The sequence below is a fragment of the Schistocerca cancellata genome, unplaced genomic scaffold, assembly GCF_023864275.1.
Source record: "Schistocerca cancellata isolate TAMUIC-IGC-003103 unplaced genomic scaffold, iqSchCanc2.1 HiC_scaffold_448, whole genome shotgun sequence".
In the NCBI taxonomy this organism is placed as follows: domain Eukaryota; kingdom Metazoa; phylum Arthropoda; class Insecta; order Orthoptera; family Acrididae; genus Schistocerca; species Schistocerca cancellata.
This window is the reverse complement of record NW_026046465.1, coordinates 1-13,574: the sequence shown is the minus strand read 5'-3', so window position 1 is coordinate 13,574 and position 13,574 is coordinate 1. Positions and strand designations below refer to the sequence as shown.

The window sequence follows — 13,574 nt, the reverse complement described above, 5'->3', positions numbered from 1 at the left end:
TGTCGGAGGCCGCACGCACCAAACGAATGACAGGCGGTGCATCGAGCAGCTGTGTTGTGCGTCTCACCTACGTTCGGCAGTCGCCTATGAGACGCCGAGGCGAGCGCGCACTCCGCGCCACCTTCGAGGTGGAAAGACGCGCTTTGCGTCAAATGTGCCACGGAAAGCGGCGATTGCGTGTGTTGGGAGAAGAGGCGAATGCTTCCTCCGTGGTGCGGCTACAGTATAAGGACGCCAACGGCCATACCATGTTGACTACACCGGTTCTCGTCCGATCACCGAAGTTAAGCAACATCGGGCGCGGTTAGTACTTGGATGGGTGACCGCCTGGGAACACCGCGTGCTGTTGGCTCTTTCTCATTTTTTCATTTTTACGTCGCTACACCTGCCAGGCCTCTTTTCATAATAACTTTCAGGTGTCGACAAAGATGCTTCCACAAGCATTTTAAAGTACTGTATTAAACGTAAGATACGAAATTACGGTAATGAACTCGGTTTGAGTAAGAATGCGCGAAGGAAGAGTGCTAGGAACTCGTTGAAAATGACAAAACACTACCAATCGACAGATGTGTTCTTGAAATGCGCCAGAGCCTACTGTTACGCAGCAGTGCTAAATTCCGAAAAGTAACTAAATAAATAAATAAATAAATAAAAACCAACCGTTCTCGTGCCATCACCCAAGTTAAGCAACAACGTTAGTATTCGGATCGGCGACTGCCTGGGACCTCTGGCTGTCTTCATATTTTGCTTTCTTGTCGCCAGCCCTGCCAGCCGTCTCTTCACGCTACCTTTCCGATGCGACAAAGATGTTTCCACAATGACTTAAATCTGTTGTAATAAACAAAAGATACGATATTAGGGAACTCAGTTTGAAGAAGCGTGTGCCAAGGAAGATTTCCAAAGTGTCTCTGGAAATAACAAAACAGTATTAAGCGGCAGAAATGTTCCGAAATACGTCCGGGCTTATTGTTTTGTAGCAGTGTACACGTGCAAATTTGTAAACAAAAATTCTGTGTCTTCTGTCCTTGGTTTCGCACCTTTCCATGGCACGGCACAGCGCTGCTCTAGTAGCTCCGAACGGCCGCCCACGGCGTCTCGGACACGCCGGTCAGGCCCGCGCCCGTCTCGCAGATGTTTCTCGTGCTTGTGCTGTCATATGGGCCGCGACCCGAGCGGCAGCGAGCGGCAGTCGAGCAAAGTCGGGACAAGTCGGGACGGGAGGGGGGACAGGCGCGAATGCAAATGCACCGCGCAAATTACGCATAAATCTGGAAGCGCGGCGTGTGTCAGGCAGGTGAGAAAGCTTCCGTCGGTCCAGCAGGACACTGCAACACCCCGCGCAGTGCCCCCGCCGCCCGGCCGCGCGCAAGCCCTGCGCCGGATAACAGGAACAAGGCGCGTCGCCAGTGGGTGTCGGAGGCCGCACGCACCAAACGAATGACAGGCGGTGCATCGAGCAGCTGTGTTGTGCGTCTCACCTACGTTCGGCAGTCGCCTATGAGACGCCGAGGCGAGCGCGCACTCCGCGCCACCTTCGAGGTGGAAAGACGCGCTTTGCGTCAAATGTGCCACGGAAAGCGGCGATTGCGTGTGTTGGGAGAAGAGGCGAATGCTTCCTCCGTGGTGCGGCTACAGTATAAGGACGCCAACGGCCATACCATGTTGACTACACCGGTTCTCGTCCGATCACCGAAGTTAAGCAACATCGGGCGCGGTTAGTACTTGGATGGGTGACCGCCTGGGAACACCGCGTGCTGTTGGCTCTTTCTCATTTTTTCATTTTTACGTCGCTACACCTGCCAGGCCTCTTTTCATAATAACTTTCAGGTGTCGACAAAGATGCTTCCACAAGCATTTTAAAGTACTGTATTAAACGTAAGATACGAAATTACGGTAATGAACTCGGTTTGAGTAAGAATGCGCGAAGGAAGAGTGCTAGGAACTCGTTGAAAATGACAAAACACTACCAATCGACAGATGTGTTCTTGAAATGCGCCAGAGCCTACTGTTACGCAGCAGTGCTAAATTCCGAAAAGTAACTAAATAAATAAATAAATAAATAAAAACCAACCGTTCTCGTGCCATCACCCAAGTTAAGCAACAACGTTAGTATTCGGATCGGCGACTGCCTGGGACCTCTGGCTGTCTTCATATTTTGCTTTCTTGTCGCCAGCCCTGCCAGCCGTCTCTTCACGCTACCTTTCCGATGCGACAAAGATGTTTCCACAATGACTTAAATCTGTTGTAATAAACAAAAGATACGATATTAGGGAACTCAGTTTGAAGAAGCGTGTGCCAAGGAAGATTTCCAAAGTGTCTCTGGAAATAACAAAACAGTATTAAGCGGCAGAAATGTTCCGAAATACGTCCGGGCTTATTGTTTTGTAGCAGTGTACACGTGCAAATTTGTAAACAAAAATTCTGTGTCTTCTGTCCTTGGTTTCGCACCTTTCCATGGCACGGCACAGCGCTGCTCTAGTAGCTCCGAACGGCCGCCCACGGCGTCTCGGACACGCCGGTCAGGCCCGCGCCCGTCTCGCAGATGTTTCTCGTGCTTGTGCTGTCATATGGGCCGCGACCCGAGCGGCAGCGAGCGGCAGTCGAGCAAAGTCGGGACAAGTCGGGACGGGAGGGGGGACAGGCGCGAATGCAAATGCACCGCGCAAATTACGCATAAATCTGGAAGCGCGGCGTGTGTCAGGCAGGTGAGAAAGCTTCCGTCGGTCCAGCAGGACACTGCAACACCCCGCGCAGTGCCCCCGCCGCCCGGCCGCGCGCAAGCCCTGCGCCGGATAACAGGAACAAGGCGCGTCGCCAGTGGGTGTCGGAGGCCGCACGCACCAAACGAATGACAGGCGGTGCATCGAGCAGCTGTGTTGTGCGTCTCACCTACGTTCGGCAGTCGCCTATGAGACGCCGAGGCGAGCGCGCACTCCGCGCCACCTTCGAGGTGGAAAGACGCGCTTTGCGTCAAATGTGCCACGGAAAGCGGCGATTGCGTGTGTTGGGAGAAGAGGCGAATGCTTCCTCCGTGGTGCGGCTACAGTATAAGGACGCCAACGGCCATACCATGTTGACTACACCGGTTCTCGTCCGATCACCGAAGTTAAGCAACATCGGGCGCGGTTAGTACTTGGATGGGTGACCGCCTGGGAACACCGCGTGCTGTTGGCTCTTTCTCATTTTTTCATTTTTACGTCGCTACACCTGCCAGGCCTCTTTTCATAATAACTTTCAGGTGTCGACAAAGATGCTTCCACAAGCATTTTAAAGTACTGTATTAAACGTAAGATACGAAATTACGGTAATGAACTCGGTTTGAGTAAGAATGCGCGAAGGAAGAGTGCTAGGAACTCGTTGAAAATGACAAAACACTACCAATCGACAGATGTGTTCTTGAAATGCGCCAGAGCCTACTGTTACGCAGCAGTGCTAAATTCCGAAAAGTAACTAAATAAATAAATAAATAAATAAAAACCAACCGTTCTCGTGCCATCACCCAAGTTAAGCAACAACGTTAGTATTCGGATCGGCGACTGCCTGGGACCTCTGGCTGTCTTCATATTTTGCTTTCTTGTCGCCAGCCCTGCCAGCCGTCTCTTCACGCTACCTTTCCGATGCGACAAAGATGTTTCCACAATGACTTAAATCTGTTGTAATAAACAAAAGATACGATATTAGGGAACTCAGTTTGAAGAAGCGTGTGCCAAGGAAGATTTCCAAAGTGTCTCTGGAAATAACAAAACAGTATTAAGCGGCAGAAATGTTCCGAAATACGTCCGGGCTTATTGTTTTGTAGCAGTGTACACGTGCAAATTTGTAAACAAAAATTCTGTGTCTTCTGTCCTTGGTTTCGCACCTTTCCATGGCACGGCACAGCGCTGCTCTAGTAGCTCCGAACGGCCGCCCACGGCGTCTCGGACACGCCGGTCAGGCCCGCGCCCGTCTCGCAGATGTTTCTCGTGCTTGTGCTGTCATATGGGCCGCGACCCGAGCGGCAGCGAGCGGCAGTCGAGCAAAGTCGGGACAAGTCGGGACGGGAGGGGGGACAGGCGCGAATGCAAATGCACCGCGCAAATTACGCATAAATCTGGAAGCGCGGCGTGTGTCAGGCAGGTGAGAAAGCTTCCGTCGGTCCAGCAGGACACTGCAACACCCCGCGCAGTGCCCCCGCCGCCCGGCCGCGCGCAAGCCCTGCGCCGGATAACAGGAACAAGGCGCGTCGCCAGTGGGTGTCGGAGGCCGCACGCACCAAACGAATGACAGGCGGTGCATCGAGCAGCTGTGTTGTGCGTCTCACCTACGTTCGGCAGTCGCCTATGAGACGCCGAGGCGAGCGCGCACTCCGCGCCACCTTCGAGGTGGAAAGACGCGCTTTGCGTCAAATGTGCCACGGAAAGCGGCGATTGCGTGTGTTGGGAGAAGAGGCGAATGCTTCCTCCGTGGTGCGGCTACAGTATAAGGACGCCAACGGCCATACCATGTTGACTACACCGGTTCTCGTCCGATCACCGAAGTTAAGCAACATCGGGCGCGGTTAGTACTTGGATGGGTGACCGCCTGGGAACACCGCGTGCTGTTGGCTCTTTCTCATTTTTTCATTTTTACGTCGCTACACCTGCCAGGCCTCTTTTCATAATAACTTTCAGGTGTCGACAAAGATGCTTCCACAAGCATTTTAAAGTACTGTATTAAACGTAAGATACGAATTACGGTAATGAACTCGGTTTGAGTAAGAATGCGCGAAGGAAGAGTGCTAGGAACTCGTTGAAAATGACAAAACACTACCAATCGACAGATGTGTTCTTGAAATGCGCCAGAGCCTACTGTTACGCAGCAGTGCTAAATTCCGAAAAGTAACTAAATAAATAAATAAATAAATAAAAACCAACCGTTCTCGTGCCATCACCCAAGTTAAGCAACAACGTTAGTATTCGGATCGGCGACTGCCTGGGACCTCTGGCTGTCTTCATATTTTGCTTTCTTGTCGCCAGCCCTGCCAGCCGTCTCTTCACGCTACCTTTCCGATGCGACAAAGATGTTTCCACAATGACTTAAATCTGTTGTAATAAACAAAAGATACGATATTAGGGAACTCAGTTTGAAGAAGCGTGTGCCAAGGAAGATTTCCAAAGTGTCTCTGGAAATAACAAAACAGTATTAAGCGGCAGAAATGTTCCGAAATACGTCCGGGCTTATTGTTTTGTAGCAGTGTACACGTGCAAATTTGTAAACAAAAATTCTGTGTCTTCTGTCCTTGGTTTCGCACCTTTCCATGGCACGGCACAGCGCTGCTCTAGTAGCTCCGAACGGCCGCCCACGGCGTCTCGGACACGCCGGTCAGGCCCGCGCCCGTCTCGCAGATGTTTCTCGTGCTTGTGCTGTCATATGGGCCGCGACCCGAGCGGCAGCGAGCGGCAGTCGAGCAAAGTCGGGACAAGTCGGGACGGGAGGGGGGACAGGCGCGAATGCAAATGCACCGCGCAAATTACGCATAAATCTGGAAGCGCGGCGTGTGTCAGGCAGGTGAGAAAGCTTCCGTCGGTCCAGCAGGACACTGCAACACCCCGCGCAGTGCCCCCGCCGCCCGGCCGCGCGCAAGCCCTGCGCCGGATAACAGGAACAAGGCGCGTCGCCAGTGGGTGTCGGAGGCCGCACGCACCAAACGAATGACAGGCGGTGCATCGAGCAGCTGTGTTGTGCGTCTCACCTACGTTCGGCAGTCGCCTATGAGACGCCGAGGCGAGCGCGCACTCCGCGCCACCTTCGAGGTGGAAAGACGCGCTTTGCGTCAAATGTGCCACGGAAAGCGGCGATTGCGTGTGTTGGGAGAAGAGGCGAATGCTTCCTCCGTGGTGCGGCTACAGTATAAGGACGCCAACGGCCATACCATGTTGACTACACCGGTTCTCGTCCGATCACCGAAGTTAAGCAACATCGGGCGCGGTTAGTACTTGGATGGGTGACCGCCTGGGAACACCGCGTGCTGTTGGCTCTTTCTCATTTTTTCATTTTTACGTCGCTACACCTGCCAGGCCTCTTTTCATAATAACTTTCAGGTGTCGACAAAGATGCTTCCACAAGCATTTTAAAGTACTGTATTAAACGTAAGATACGAAATTACGGTAATGAACTCGGTTTGAGTAAGAATGCGCGAAGGAAGAGTGCTAGGAACTCGTTGAAAATGACAAAACACTACCAATCGACAGATGTGTTCTTGAAATGCGCCAGAGCCTACTGTTACGCAGCAGTGCTAAATTCCGAAAAGTAACTAAATAAATAAATAAATAAATAAAAACCAACCGTTCTCGTGCCATCACCCAAGTTAAGCAACAACGTTAGTATTCGGATCGGCGACTGCCTGGGACCTCTGGCTGTCTTCATATTTTGCTTTCTTGTCGCCAGCCCTGCCAGCCGTCTCTTCACGCTACCTTTCCGATGCGACAAAGATGTTTCCACAATGACTTAAATCTGTTGTAATAAACAAAAGATACGATATTAGGGAACTCAGTTTGAAGAAGCGTGTGCCAAGGAAGATTTCCAAAGTGTCTCTGGAAATAACAAAACAGTATTAAGCGGCAGAAATGTTCCGAAATACGTCCGGGCTTATTGTTTTGTAGCAGTGTACACGTGCAAATTTGTAAACAAAAATTCTGTGTCTTCTGTCCTTGGTTTCGCACCTTTCCATGGCACGGCACAGCGCTGCTCTAGTAGCTCCGAACGGCCGCCCACGGCGTCTCGGACACGCCGGTCAGGCCCGCGCCCGTCTCGCAGATGTTTCTCGTGCTTGTGCTGTCATATGGGCCGCGACCCGAGCGGCAGCGAGCGGCAGTCGAGCAAAGTCGGGACAAGTCGGGACGGGAGGGGGGACAGGCGCGAATGCAAATGCACCGCGCAAATTACGCATAAATCTGGAAGCGCGGCGTGTGTCAGGCAGGTGAGAAAGCTTCCGTCGGTCCAGCAGGACACTGCAACACCCCGCGCAGTGCCCCCGCCGCCCGGCCGCGCGCAAGCCCTGCGCCGGATAACAGGAACAAGGCGCGTCGCCAGTGGGTGTCGGAGGCCGCACGCACCAAACGAATGACAGGCGGTGCATCGAGCAGCTGTGTTGTGCGTCTCACCTACGTTCGGCAGTCGCCTATGAGACGCCGAGGCGAGCGCGCACTCCGCGCCACCTTCGAGGTGGAAAGACGCGCTTTGCGTCAAATGTGCCACGGAAAGCGGCGATTGCGTGTGTTGGGAGAAGAGGCGAATGCTTCCTCCGTGGTGCGGCTACAGTATAAGGACGCCAACGGCCATACCATGTTGACTACACCGGTTCTCGTCCGATCACCGAAGTTAAGCAACATCGGGCGCGGTTAGTACTTGGATGGGTGACCGCCTGGGAACACCGCGTGCTGTTGGCTCTTTCTCATTTTTTCATTTTTACGTCGCTACACCTGCCAGGCCTCTTTTCATAATAACTTTCAGGTGTCGACAAAGATGCTTCCACAAGCATTTTAAAGTACTGTATTAAACGTAAGATACGAAATTACGGTAATGAACTCGGTTTGAGTAAGAATGCGCGAAGGAAGAGTGCTAGGAACTCGTTGAAAATGACAAAACACTACCAATCGACAGATGTGTTCTTGAAATGCGCCAGAGCCTACTGTTACGCAGCAGTGCTAAATTCCGAAAAGTAACTAAATAAATAAATAAATAAATAAAAACCAACCGTTCTCGTGCCATCACCCAAGTTAAGCAACAACGTTAGTATTCGGATCGGCGACTGCCTGGGACCTCTGGCTGTCTTCATATTTTGCTTTCTTGTCGCCAGCCCTGCCAGCCGTCTCTTCACGCTACCTTTCCGATGCGACAAAGATGTTTCCACAATGACTTAAATCTGTTGTAATAAACAAAAGATACGATATTAGGGAACTCAGTTTGAAGAAGCGTGTGCCAAGGAAGATTTCCAAAGTGTCTCTGGAAATAACAAAACAGTATTAAGCGCAGAAATGTTCCGAAATACGTCCGGGCTTATTGTTTTGTAGCAGTGTACACGTGCAAATTTGTAAACAAAAATTCTGTGTCTTCTGTCCTTGGTTTCGCACCTTTCCATGGCACGGCACAGCGCTGCTCTAGTAGCTCCGAACGGCCGCCCACGGCGTCTCGGACACGCCGGTCAGGCCCGCGCCCGTCTCGCAGATGTTTCTCGTGCTTGTGCTGTCATATGGGCCGCGACCCGAGCGGCAGCGAGCGGCAGTCGAGCAAAGTCGGGACAAGTCGGGACGGGAGGGGGGACAGGCGCGAATGCAAATGCACCGCGCAAATTACGCATAAATCTGGAAGCGCGGCGTGTGTCAGGCAGGTGAGAAAGCTTCCGTCGGTCCAGCAGGACACTGCAACACCCCGCGCAGTGCCCCCGCCGCCCGGCCGCGCGCAAGCCCTGCGCCGGATAACAGGAACAAGGCGCGTCGCCAGTGGGTGTCGGAGGCCGCACGCACCAAACGAATGACAGGCGGTGCATCGAGCAGCTGTGTTGTGCGTCTCACCTACGTTCGGCAGTCGCCTATGAGACGCCGAGGCGAGCGCGCACTCCGCGCCACCTTCGAGGTGGAAAGACGCGCTTTGCGTCAAATGTGCCACGGAAAGCGGCGATTGCGTGTGTTGGGAGAAGAGGCGAATGCTTCCTCCGTGGTGCGGCTACAGTATAAGGACGCCAACGGCCATACCATGTTGACTACACCGGTTCTCGTCCGATCACCGAAGTTAAGCAACATCGGGCGCGGTTAGTACTTGGATGGGTGACCGCCTGGGAACACCGCGTGCTGTTGGCTCTTTCTCATTTTTTCATTTTTACGTCGCTACACCTGCCAGGCCTCTTTTCATAATAACTTTCAGGTGTCGACAAAGATGCTTCCACAAGCATTTTAAAGTACTGTATTAAACGTAAGATACGAAATTACGGTAATGAACTCGGTTTGAGTAAGAATGCGCGAAGGAAGAGTGCTAGGAACTCGTTGAAAATGACAAAACACTACCAATCGACAGATGTGTTCTTGAAATGCGCCAGAGCCTACTGTTACGCAGCAGTGCTAAATTCCGAAAAGTAACTAAATAAATAAATAAATAAATAAAAACCAACCGTTCTCGTGCCATCACCCAAGTTAAGCAACAACGTTAGTATTCGGATCGGCGACTGCCTGGGACCTCTGGCTGTCTTCATATTTTGCTTTCTTGTCGCCAGCCCTGCCAGCCGTCTCTTCACGCTACCTTTCCGATGCGACAAAGATGTTTCCACAATGACTTAAATCTGTTGTAATAAACAAAAGATACGATATTAGGGAACTCAGTTTGAAGAAGCGTGTGCCAAGGAAGATTTCCAAAGTGTCTCTGGAAATAACAAAACAGTATTAAGCGGCAGAAATGTTCCGAAATACGTCCGGGCTTATTGTTTTGTAGCAGTGTACACGTGCAAATTTGTAAACAAAAATTCTGTGTCTTCTGTCCTTGGTTTCGCACCTTTCCATGGCACGGCACAGCGCTGCTCTAGTAGCTCCGAACGGCCGCCCACGGCGTCTCGGACACGCCGGTCAGGCCCGCGCCCGTCTCGCAGATGTTTCTCGTGCTTGTGCTGTCATATGGGCCGCGACCCGAGCGGCAGCGAGCGGCAGTCGAGCAAAGTCGGGACAAGTCGGGACGGGAGGGGGGACAGGCGCGAATGCAAATGCACCGCGCAAATTACGCATAAATCTGGAAGCGCGGCGTGTGTCAGGCAGGTGAGAAAGCTTCCGTCGGTCCAGCAGGACACTGCAACACCCCGCGCAGTGCCCCCGCCGCCCGGCCGCGCGCAAGCCCTGCGCCGGATAACAGGAACAAGGCGCGTCGCCAGTGGGTGTCGGAGGCCGCACGCACCAAACGAATGACAGGCGGTGCATCGAGCAGCTGTGTTGTGCGTCTCACCTACGTTCGGCAGTCGCCTATGAGACGCCGAGGCGAGCGCGCACTCCGCGCCACCTTCGAGGTGGAAAGACGCGCTTTGCGTCAAATGTGCCACGGAAAGCGGCGATTGCGTGTGTTGGGAGAAGAGGCGAATGCTTCCTCCGTGGTGCGGCTACAGTATAAGGACGCCAACGGCCATACCATGTTGACTACACCGGTTCTCGTCCGATCACCGAAGTTAAGCAACATCGGGCGCGGTTAGTACTTGGATGGGTGACCGCCTGGGAACACCGCGTGCTGTTGGCTCTTTCTCATTTTTTCATTTTTACGTCGCTACACCTGCCAGGCCTCTTTTCATAATAACTTTCAGGTGTCGACAAAGATGCTTCCACAAGCATTTTAAAGTACTGTATTAAACGTAAGATACGAAATTACGGTAATGAACTCGGTTTGAGTAAGAATGCGCGAAGGAAGAGTGCTAGGAACTCGTTGAAAATGACAAAACACTACCAATCGACAGATGTGTTCTTGAAATGCGCCAGAGCCTACTGTTACGCAGCAGTGCTAAATTCCGAAAAGTAACTAAATAAATAAATAAATAAATAAAAACCAACCGTTCTCGTGCCATCACCCAAGTTAAGCAACAACGTTAGTATTCGGATCGGCGACTGCCTGGGACCTCTGGCTGTCTTCATATTTTGCTTTCTTGTCGCCAGCCCTGCCAGCCGTCTCTTCACGCTACCTTTCCGATGCGACAAAGATGTTTCCACAATGACTTAAATCTGTTGTAATAAACAAAAGATACGATATTAGGGAACTCAGTTTGAAGAAGCGTGTGCCAAGGAAGATTTCCAAAGTGTCTCTGGAAATAACAAAACAGTATTAAGCGGCAGAAATGTTCCGAAATACGTCCGGGCTTATTGTTTTGTAGCAGTGTACACGTGCAAATTTGTAAACAAAAATTCTGTGTCTTCTGTCCTTGGTTTCGCACCTTTCCATGGCACGGCACAGCGCTGCTCTAGTAGCTCCGAACGGCCGCCCACGGCGTCTCGGACACGCCGGTCAGGCCCGCGCCCGTCTCGCAGATGTTTCTCGTGCTTGTGCTGTCATATGGGCCGCGACCCGAGCGGCAGCGAGCGGCAGTCGAGCAAAGTCGGGACAAGTCGGGACGGGAGGGGGGACAGGCGCGAATGCAAATGCACCGCGCAAATTACGCATAAATCTGGAAGCGCGGCGTGTGTCAGGCAGGTGAGAAAGCTTCCGTCGGTCCAGCAGGACACTGCAACACCCCGCGCAGTGCCCCCGCCGCCCGGCCGCGCGCAAGCCCTGCGCCGGATAACAGGAACAAGGCGCGTCGCCAGTGGGTGTCGGAGGCCGCACGCACCAAACGAATGACAGGCGGTGCATCGAGCAGCTGTGTTGTGCGTCTCACCTACGTTCGGCAGTCGCCTATGAGACGCCGAGGCGAGCGCGCACTCCGCGCCACCTTCGAGGTGGAAAGACGCGCTTTGCGTCAAATGTGCCACGGAAAGCGGCGATTGCGTGTGTTGGGAGAAGAGGCGAATGCTTCCTCCGTGGTGCGGCTACAGTATAAGGACGCCAACGGCCATACCATGTTGACTACACCGGTTCTCGTCCGATCACCGAAGTTAAGCAACATCGGGCGCGGTTAGTACTTGGATGGGTGACCGCCTGGGAACACCGCGTGCTGTTGGCTCTTTCTCATTTTTTCATTTTTACGTCGCTACACCTGCCAGGCCTCTTTTCATAATAACTTTCAGGTGTCGACAAAGATGCTTCCACAAGCATTTTAAAGTACTGTATTAAACGTAAGATACGAAATTACGGTAATGAACTCGGTTTGAGTAAGAATGCGCGAAGGAAGAGTGCTAGGAACTCGTTGAAAATGACAAAACACTACCAATCGACAGATGTGTTCTTGAAATGCGCCAGAGCCTACTGTTACGCAGCAGTGCTAAATTCCGAAAAGTAACTAAATAAATAAATAAATAAATAAAAACCAACCGTTCTCGTGCCATCACCCAAGTTAAGCAACAACGTTAGTATTCGGATCGGCGACTGCCTGGGACCTCTGGCTGTCTTCATATTTTGCTTTCTTGTCGCCAGCCCTGCCAGCCGTCTCTTCACGCTACCTTTCCGATGCGACAAAGATGTTTCCACAATGACTTAAATCTGTTGTAATAAACAAAAGATACGATATTAGGGAACTCAGTTTGAAGAAGCGTGTGCCAAGGAAGATTTCCAAAGTGTCTCTGGAAATAACAAAACAGTATTAAGCGGCAGAAATGTTCCGAAATACGTCCGGGCTTATTGTTTTGTAGCAGTGTACACGTGCAAATTTGTAAACAAAAATTCTGTGTCTTCTGTCCTTGGTTTCGCACCTTTCCATGGCACGGCACAGCGCTGCTCTAGTAGCTCCGAACGGCCGCCCACGGCGTCTCGGACACGCCGGTCAGGCCCGCGCCCGTCTCGCAGATGTTTCTCGTGCTTGTGCTGTCATATGGGCCGCGACCCGAGCGGCAGCGAGCGGCAGTCGAGCAAAGTCGGGACAAGTCGGGACGGGAGGGGGGACAGGCGCGAATGCAAATGCACCGCGCAAATTACGCATAAATCTGGAAGCGCGGCGTGTGTCAGGCAGGTGAGAAAGCTTCCGTCGGTCCAGCAGGACACTGCAACACCCCGCGCAGTGCCCCCGCCGCCCGGCCGCGCGCAAGCCCTGCGCCGGATAACAGGAACAAGGCGCGTCGCCAGTGGGTGTCGGAGGCCGCACGCACCAAACGAATGACAGGCGGTGCATCGAGCAGCTGTGTTGTGCGTCTCACCTACGTTCGGCAGTCGCCTATGAGACGCCGAGGCGAGCGCGCACTCCGCGCCACCTTCGAGGTGGAAAGACGCGCTTTGCGTCAAATGTGCCACGGAAAGCGGCGATTGCGTGTGTTGGGAGAAGAGGCGAATGCTTCCTCCGTGGTGCGGCTACAGTATAAGGACGCCAACGGCCATACCATGTTGACTACACCGGTTCTCGTCCGATCACCGAAGTTAAGCAACATCGGGCGCGGTTAGTACTTGGATGGGTGACCGCCTGGGAACACCGCGTGCTGTTGGCTCTTCTCATTTTTTCATTTTTACGTCGCTACACCTGCCAGGCCTCTTTTCATAATAACTTTCAGGTGTCGACAAAGATGCTTCCACAAGCATTTTAAAGTACTGTATTAAACGTAAGATACGAAATTACGGTAATGAACTCGGTTTGAGTAAGAATGCGCGAAGGAAGAGTGCTAGGAACTCGTTGAAAATGACAAAACACTACCAATCGACAGATGTGTTCTTGAAATGCGCCAGAGCCTACTGTTACGCAGCAGTGCTAAATTCCGAAAAGTAACTAAATAAATAAATAAATAAATAAAAACCAACCGTTCTCGTGCCATCACCCAAGTTAAGCAACAACGTTAGTATTCGGATCGGCGACTGCCTGGGACCTCTGGCTGTCTTCATATTTTGCTTTCTTGTCGCCAGCCCTGCCAGCCGTCTCTTCACGCTACCTTTCCGATGCGACAAAGATGTTTCCACAATGACTTAAATCTGTTGTAATAAACAAAAGATACGATATTAGGGAACTCAGTTTGAAGAAG

At 52.2% G+C, this 13,574-nt stretch overlaps 10 non-coding genes across 10 annotated transcripts; all 10 read left to right on the top strand.

Annotated features, from left to right (window-relative positions):
- The first annotated feature begins 233 nt into the window (after positions 1-233).
- On the top strand, positions 234-352 carry LOC126126001 (5S ribosomal RNA). Its single transcript, XR_007526708.1, has one exon. It is a non-coding gene; the product is annotated as a 5S ribosomal RNA (ribosomal RNA).
- Positions 353-1,644: 1,292 nt separating this feature from the next.
- On the top strand, positions 1,645-1,763 carry LOC126126000 (5S ribosomal RNA). Its single transcript, XR_007526707.1, has one exon. It is a non-coding gene; the product is annotated as a 5S ribosomal RNA (ribosomal RNA).
- Positions 1,764-3,055: 1,292 nt separating this feature from the next.
- LOC126125999 (5S ribosomal RNA) lies at positions 3,056-3,174 on the top strand. The gene has a single exon (XR_007526706.1). It is a non-coding gene; the product is annotated as a 5S ribosomal RNA (ribosomal RNA).
- Positions 3,175-4,466: 1,292 nt separating this feature from the next.
- On the top strand, positions 4,467-4,585 carry LOC126125997 (5S ribosomal RNA). The gene has a single exon (XR_007526705.1). It is a non-coding gene; the product is annotated as a 5S ribosomal RNA (ribosomal RNA).
- A 1,291-nt stretch (positions 4,586-5,876) lies between these two features.
- Positions 5,877-5,995, top strand: LOC126125996 (5S ribosomal RNA). The gene has a single exon (XR_007526704.1). It is a non-coding gene; the product is annotated as a 5S ribosomal RNA (ribosomal RNA).
- Positions 5,996-7,287: 1,292 nt separating this feature from the next.
- LOC126126025 (5S ribosomal RNA) lies at positions 7,288-7,406 on the top strand. The gene has a single exon (XR_007526730.1). It is a non-coding gene; the product is annotated as a 5S ribosomal RNA (ribosomal RNA).
- A 1,291-nt stretch (positions 7,407-8,697) lies between these two features.
- Positions 8,698-8,816, top strand: LOC126126024 (5S ribosomal RNA). Its single transcript, XR_007526729.1, has one exon. It is a non-coding gene; the product is annotated as a 5S ribosomal RNA (ribosomal RNA).
- Positions 8,817-10,108: 1,292 nt separating this feature from the next.
- LOC126126019 (5S ribosomal RNA) lies at positions 10,109-10,227 on the top strand. The gene has a single exon (XR_007526725.1). It is a non-coding gene; the product is annotated as a 5S ribosomal RNA (ribosomal RNA).
- A 1,292-nt stretch (positions 10,228-11,519) lies between these two features.
- LOC126126007 (5S ribosomal RNA) lies at positions 11,520-11,638 on the top strand. Its single transcript, XR_007526714.1, has one exon. It is a non-coding gene; the product is annotated as a 5S ribosomal RNA (ribosomal RNA).
- Positions 11,639-12,930: 1,292 nt separating this feature from the next.
- On the top strand, positions 12,931-13,049 carry LOC126125995 (5S ribosomal RNA). Its single transcript, XR_007526703.1, has one exon. It is a non-coding gene; the product is annotated as a 5S ribosomal RNA (ribosomal RNA).
- Positions 13,050-13,574: the final 525 nt, after the last annotated feature.